This window comes from Lolium perenne, chromosome 6, assembly GCF_019359855.2.
Source record: "Lolium perenne isolate Kyuss_39 chromosome 6, Kyuss_2.0, whole genome shotgun sequence".
In the NCBI taxonomy this organism is placed as follows: Eukaryota; Viridiplantae; Streptophyta; class Magnoliopsida; order Poales; family Poaceae; genus Lolium; species Lolium perenne.
In genome coordinates this window covers 271,611,187-271,619,098 of record NC_067249.2, presented here as the reverse complement: position 1 = coordinate 271,619,098, position 7,912 = coordinate 271,611,187, and positions in this window count along the sequence as shown.

Here is a 7,912-nt window from a genome sequence, read left to right as displayed (position 1 = left end):
ATTCATGTTCATCACACGTGCATACATTGTGGGGGAGTTTGCTCTATATATGTTGGTTCTACTCACATCCCTTGCATTAGTTGTAGTTGTGTGAGTAGAGTTGGTTTTGATATGGACTAGTAGCTTCGTGTTACTTGACCATATCAAATACAACCTCTTGTATACAACTTATTCTCGGATAAGTTGCATACTTGTTTCTAATATTCATTATATAAACCCTCTTATTGTGATTGTCATCAATTACCAAAATGGGGGAGATTGTAAGGGTATATTGCCCCTATGTGTGGTTTTGGTAATTAATGACAACCCCTATGGACTAATGTTTTCATTGAGTTTATATGAAAGAATGTTCCATAGGTACTACTTGTAGTCCATGTGTTGGATTCAAGTATGGATGCCATGAAGATAAAGATATACCTTGAGTATTGGCATCAAGATCATCGATTTGAAGATATATATGTGATATGATCAAGAAGAAGAAATGAAGATGGAGTTCTTATGTGGAACTCAATATTAGCCATGCTCTATCTTATGTGATAAGCAATGGATGATCAAGATCTTGAGAGATTGATTCCAAGTGAAGAATTCTTTATATACACCTCAAGATATTATGATAGAGTATGAGAAGATACAAGATTGAGTTGGGCAAGCTCAAGACGAGCATCTCAAGTGGATCACATGCTTGAAGCTTGTCGTCCATTTGGTGATAATGGACATGTGAAGATGTGCATCAATGAAGCCTTCCCATCATAGTGTATGGGGGAGCATTTGTGAGTCTTCACGAAGTAACGATGATCAAGTAAGGCATTCCGGCTTGTGTAGAGCTTGTAAAGTTATCATCAAGATCAAGCGGGATGCGCAAGGCAAAGGTATGACCTTGATAGGTTTTCCTTTTACCGGTCTCAAGGTGGTTGATGGGAGACCGGATTATAGGATATATAGCCGCACTGTTAAGAGGGGCTTTCGGTTGGGTAACTTGATCACATCGTCTTAGGGAGCTCAATCCTTTGCATACTTTGCATATCCCTATTGCTTCTTGGTGTTTCTCTGTGTGAGGTTCTTGATCTTGTTGCTAGCTTTACAACAAGCCCAAGTTCATCGAAAACGGAGTTCGTATGACTCTTCTATGGCATTTTCAAGGTTGGGTGATTTTACCGGTTATTCATGATATAAGGTTCTACCTTTTATATTCATGATAAAATACCCTCCTACAGATTCTTGTGTTTTCACTTTCCATAGGATAGCATTTGTTCTTATCTCTCAAACAAAATTGGTTTCATTCAATTCGGAGTTCGGGAGCATTTGTTATTAAAGAAAAAGAGAAAAGAATAAAAAGAAAAAGAAAAGGGAAGGGGCGGCCAGCCGACCGACCGGCCTGCCGGCCCACACGCCGGCCCACCCGGCCGAGACCGGCCCGGGCGCTCATGCCAGCCGGGCGGCGTGCGCAGGCCGTCCGGCCCCATCCGGCCCCGGCGCGGCAGCCAATCGCGGACTGCCGGCTGCGCCCCCGGCCCGGCCGGGCGCCGCCTCCACAGCCTATCTGCCGCTCAGCGCGGCGCGCTGCCCCGCCGGCTCGTGGGTCGGCCCGACCGGACGGCGCGCCAGCCTCCTCGGCGCCCGATCCGGTCGGGCGAGTGGGCCATTGGGGCCGAATTTTCTGCCCGTTTCCTGTGCAGTTTTTCTGTCTTTTTCCCCCAACGGGTATTTTTCTCCTTTAGCTATAAATAGGCTTCTTCCACCTTGAGCTGAGTTAGTTCTTCCCCTTCTTCACCTCCATTGTTGCTATTTGAAGAACTTGCTTCCCCTCTTGATTCCTCCCATGATTCTTGCCCATTCTTGAGGATTTGAGAGAGGAGATCTAGATCTACAATCCCCACCAATCAATTTCTCCTCTAAGTGAGGGGAACCCTTTGGATCTAGATCTTGGAGTCTTTTGTTGACTTTCCCCATTGTTCTTCCTCTCCAATCTCATCTTAGCATTTGTTGCTTGGGTGAGATTTGAGTGTGAAGGACTTGAACACCTCTAGTGTTCTTGCTTTGCATCATTGCATAGTGTTGAGCTCTCCACCACGATTAGTTCGAGTGAGAGACCGTGAGCTTGTTACTCTTGGAGGGAGACCTCCTAGTTGGCTTGGTTGGTGTCCCGGTGATCTCTTCGTGGAAGATTGTGAAGGGGCCCGGGCTTCTCCTTCGTGGAGCTTGTGAAGTGGTTGTGGAGCTTGCCATCTCCGGAGTGGAGGAAAAGCTAACCATAAGGAAAGGGCCATTATCCTTCGTGGGTGTGGCTCGGAGAATAGGGTGAGCCTTCGTGGCGCGGGGAATCCTTCGTGGGACCTCCACTCCTCCAAACGTGACGTACCTTCTTGCAAAGGAAGGGAACACGGGAATACATCCTCGTCTCCGCGTGCCTCGGTTATTTCTATACCCGAGCTCTCTTTCCTTGTGATAGCCATCGTGCTTGAAGTACATATATCTTGCTATCACTTGTGCTACATATATCTTGTGCCTATCATGCTTAGCTCTAGTTTCTATTGTTACACTTAGTTGAGCTTAGCATATTTAGGGTTTGTGCTTGTAAACTAAACGTTAGTTTAATTCCGCATTCTTACAAGACAAATCCGCAAGAGTTTTTAATTGCCTATTCACCCCCCCTCTAGGCGACATCTCGATCTTTCACCTTTTCCGTATGTGTCTCCAATATATTAATTGTATTGTACTTTCTATTTTCCTATTCCGTGACTAACTTTGGTTTTTTCAATTTTGTTTTTAGGTATGGCAACTCAACCCACCAAGGGGAAGGGGGCGTGGGAGGGCAATGAGAAGGAGGACTCCGTTTGGGAGGAGGCTGTGAGGACGGTGCGGAAGAGGGAGAAGGAAGAAGTTGTGAGGAAGGAGAAGGAGGAGCACGAGAAGAAGATGGCCGAGCGTGCCCGTATGCAAAGGGAGTATGAGGAATACCTATGGCGCGAGAAGAAGAGGAATGAGAAGCTCCAGGCCGAACGGGACTGTCTATGGAGGGAAAAATTCCAGAGGAACTAGCAACTTGCTCAACTAGCGATGGAGATGACCAATAGGATGCACCTAGAGGAGGTGGCTAAGGAGGCTGAGCGCATAAAGGAGGAAAGAGCTCAAGCGGAAGCTTCAAAGACGGAGGAGCGCTACCATTTCTTCGACTCGGTGGTTCAGTTGGCTCGTGACATACGGGAGAAGGAAGAACTGGCTGAACAATCTAAGAAGAAGAAGGCGAAGGGGGAGGGAGCCTTTGCCACGCAGTGATGTCCATTTGGCTATGTTCTTGTTGTCTAACCTTTATATTGTCGAACCTTCATGTTGTGTGAACCTTGATCTTCTCGAACCTTCATGTCGTCGCACCTTATTGTAATTCTAACCTTGATGTCATCGAACCTTATGTGTTATCTGAACAATTATGTTGTCTCATACCTGTTGTGTGCAATGTTGTATTGAAAACTGTTGAAATAAGGTAGGAATTTTCATGGCTTAGCACAAGTCAACGTGTGGCGCCCGTGGAAAGGACGCCACACTTCACTGTGTGGCGCCGATGCCATGGGCGCCACACATGTCAATTTATATGTTCAAAACATCTAGGGGCTCCCGACGCTTAGGGACTTAGCCGTTTTGACGACCCTGTTTATGTGGCGCCCGTGGCGCCGGCGCCACACTGCACTATGTGGCGCCCGTAGCATCGGCGCCACACAAACAGGGTCGCCAAAACGGCTAAGTCCCTAAGCGTCCGGAGCCCCTGGATGTCGTGGGCAATTATAACAGGATGTGTGGCGCCCTTGGCATCGGCGCCACACTTTCGATGTGTGGCGCCGATGCGGCGCCACACATCCTGCCACGTCAGACTCGAGCACACATCAGCGTCGGCCGCGTCACGTCGGATGGGAGAGTGGCGCCGCTCGCATGGGCGCCACACAGTGATGTGTGGCGCCGATGGGAGGGGCGCCACACAAAAGGGTTAGATGGGTGAAATAGTTTGGCCAGAGGGTCAGTCTGTGCTTTTCTTTCACTTTTGGGTTATTTTTGTGTAAATCGCCTGATATGGACAATCTCCAAGACCAGACGCTAAAATATTATTCCCCCAGATCAACACAACGACTGCCTTGTTTTGAAAATTTAAAAAACAAACAGCATTCCAAATACTCCCTTCGTTTTGAAAAGGATGTCTCAACTTTGTTTAGATACGCATGTATCTAGACGAGTTTTAGTATGTAGATACATGCGAATCTATTATCTATTATATACTAAAAGCAATATACGGATGTCTAATAAAGCCATATAAGCTAAAATTGCTAACTCCGTTGATTCTAATCATAACGGATGAGATTAAAGGCCATTTAAATGTTACGTAAAATATAGTCACGTAACAAGACACGCACGTATGAAGAGGTACGACACGTGCGGTTTCTCAAAAAAAAAAAAAAAAAAACAAAACTAGAACACGTCCGACTATACTTGCGGTTTAGATCCAATCTGTCAATAATAATTTTAACCGAATCGGGCATTTATGGAAGCCCCTCTGATTTTCTACTTGCAGAATCCCCTGTTGCCTGCATGCGGAGACATCACGAATGGTGCATCATCAAACTAATCTAGTAATTTCTTTGATTTCTATCATCTAAATTATTTTGACAGTTAAATTTAAAATTTGTGGCCGAGATTTAGTGAAACATAATTAGCAGTGAAGATGTGCAGCTCCGTGTAATAGAGTTAATATGTGTGGCCCGGGTATTTTTTGTGTACATGGACTCCCGTAATTAATGGATCGTACTGAGCGTCCAATGCTTTTTTTGTCTAGACGTGGACTCCTTATTGATCGGATATGGAAAGCAGTTAGTGTTCAATACGTATCTCCTTAGGAATAGCTGAAGTCCGTTTGAAAATAAACTGAGTATCCCAGCTAGCTAGGAGAGTTCGGTACATATCTCTTTAGAATAGTTTAGTCCATTTAGAAAAAAAAAGTACCCGTGGCAAGGTGCTATAAATTAGAAAACTCGATCTGTACATTCATGTTTGTTAACAAAAATACTGATCCATATATATGCATGCATGGTTGGGTATATATAAAATAAAATCACGGGACAACTAATTTCTAATTTCAGCACAAAACATAAAAAGAGAATCAAATGTTCCGAAACTCAGTTTACGAATACATGCCGCTCAATACTACATGTCTTAATCTCATAATACTAAAACCATGAAAGTTCTTTAAAATCTTCACAAATTTTGAAATTAATCAAAACGGCGCAATACACATGATCTGGTCTATATTGTCAGACGCTCGACACATTGATTATTATTTAAAATTGTAGATATTACCACTTAAATGTACCAGACGTACAAATTCTAGACTCTATCTATTATATTATTTGCTTTGTATGATTAGTCACTTTTGGAATATTTACTATCAACAGGAACTGTTCCAACAGTTCGTGTGATGGAATAAAGTTACTCCCTCCGATCTATAATAAGTGTCGTGACTTTAGTTCGAGTATCATTCAAACCACAATATAAAATTAATGTCTAATTAAGAGGTTGGAACTATGCCATCAAAGCCATGGAGTCATGATACATTATAACACAAATACATATGATTGGGTGTGTTGAACAACTAGATTGAAGATCGAGATGACATGAAGAGATCTAGACAAAGTAGGACAAATGCAAGCAAGAGATAGTTAATAGTAATGAAAGGAAGAAAGACGGTATGTGGTCATAGTCATCAAGTTTTTAATCGACTCACCAGCTAACAAGAATAACTTATTTCCTTTTCAACCCATCGAGAAAATTTATAATTACCCTAACATCACATAAAAAACTATAGTTCTATTCAGTGAGCCAATATCACTTACAACAACACATCGTAGGTGTTATGATAGATGATTTCATAATTAGTCACCCATAGTTTAAAGGTAGTTAAAGATCTTACTCGCATATCTGATATTTTGTTTACCATAACATTTGTGATAGTCGAAGAACAATATTGTCGGAAATCCACTTTGGCTCCTAGGTGTATGTACACCCATTGTGAAAAATTAAAATGTCAAAAACATTCCAAAATAAATTTCGTGAGTACATCTATACATTTTATGTTCACACACAAATTTTTGGGAACAAAGAACATTTTTTGTGGCGTGTGCAAAACAGACAATTTTGGTGCTCCAATATGACTATTCACAAGACATTTAAAATGTTATTTTTTTTTGTGAAACTTTATGTGGGAACATAAAATGTCTGGATGTACACGCGAAATTTTCTTTCAGATTTATTTGACATTTTGAAATGTGTTTTTATGCATTTTATATAATAGTTGCATATACACCTAGGAGCCAAAAAATCACCTCCCCATATTGTTTCTTATCATGTAGTGTGATATCCTTGAAGAAATAATTTATTTCCCAGACACCTTTAACTAATTTAAAATATGATGCCCTCTTTTTCGGACGGAGATAGTAACAAACATCCCATTGAGCGTCGCCATAGTGCTGGCCACCCCTCAGTTCCAGGAACACCGACTAATTCATATACTCCCTCCGATCCATAATACTTGTCGCTGTCGCTGAATCAGATGTACCTAGACTCATTTTAGTGGATCGGCTGACTATTCGGCAATCATAGGAATCAATATCTTCTGGTCCTAACTGTGCATATTTACCACGTCCTAATATAGTCCAACATTGTATAATATACAATGTTATACAATGTTGGACTACCAGTTAAATCTGACCACACATTTTAGAGGGTATTATGGACTTTCTTAGTATTTGGAAGGCTCATTATTATGTTACAGTATATATGTAACCTAATAGCACGTCAATTTCTGAAAGCCGCCTTCCGCTGCCATGAACAAGCAATTAAGCGAACGATTTGGCTGTATTGCATAAGCTGTAAGGGAATCACCGATCGGGTGATACAATTCCCATCCTTCCTGGCCGCATTAAATCCACAGAGGATCGGTGGACATAGAAACGTGATCACAGATCAAATCCTGTGGACCATCCAATCCTAGAACGCATCAATATAACCAGTAGATTGGGAACTCGAATCAATAGTTGTTCAGCCTGAATTTCAGTGATATGTTCCTCGCCAATCCAAAGGAATCACCAGATCGAGTTGATCCAAGGAATAGCGTGGCGCTGGATCACAGTCGAGCTTTGATCGTGAGTTTTTTTAGACGATTTAGATCGTAAGTAATCTTTGATTGCGATTTTACCCTTCGGATCAAGGTACTCCCTAGCTTCGGTTGACCCTTTGATGACAGTACTCTAGATTCGTAAGTTGGAGTACCAGGTAATCCTATCCATTGGATTGGACTAAATGGATGGCTGGTATTAAGTTAGGGGTACTGTAAAAGAACTCATAATAAAATCTTCAACACTGGCGTTGTCAACTCCATTTTCAAGTAATTCCTCTTAGCAGAAAACAACGGGGATAACGCCTTACAATTCACATGGCAGTCCAACCAGACTTTTAAGAAATATATAGGGCGTGTCTATTTAGCATTCGACTGATTTTCTATTGGGCAGCCGTCAATTTTTTTAGCCTATAGGAGTGACACGTGTTCTGACACAAAATCAGTCCTCTCCACTCTCGTTGGAAACGATCCAGACCCAAAAAGTGTGCTTTTGCTTGGTTTTTCTTGGTTTTTGTCTGCCCCTCATAGAAAAAACCAAAACGCCCCAAAAAGTGACCTCCTAGGTGAAATCCCACAGCGTCGATCACCTTCTTGTAACGCATGAAACTAGGACGTTGCCGAGATCCAAAAACCAGAAAGGGAAGAAACACAAGAGGGAAAGGAGAGAGAGAGACATCGGGATCAAACAGAAAAAAGGTCTCGATGGAGGAAGAAGATGAAGAACGACCAAGAACTAGCTGTAGATTAGAAGATCCG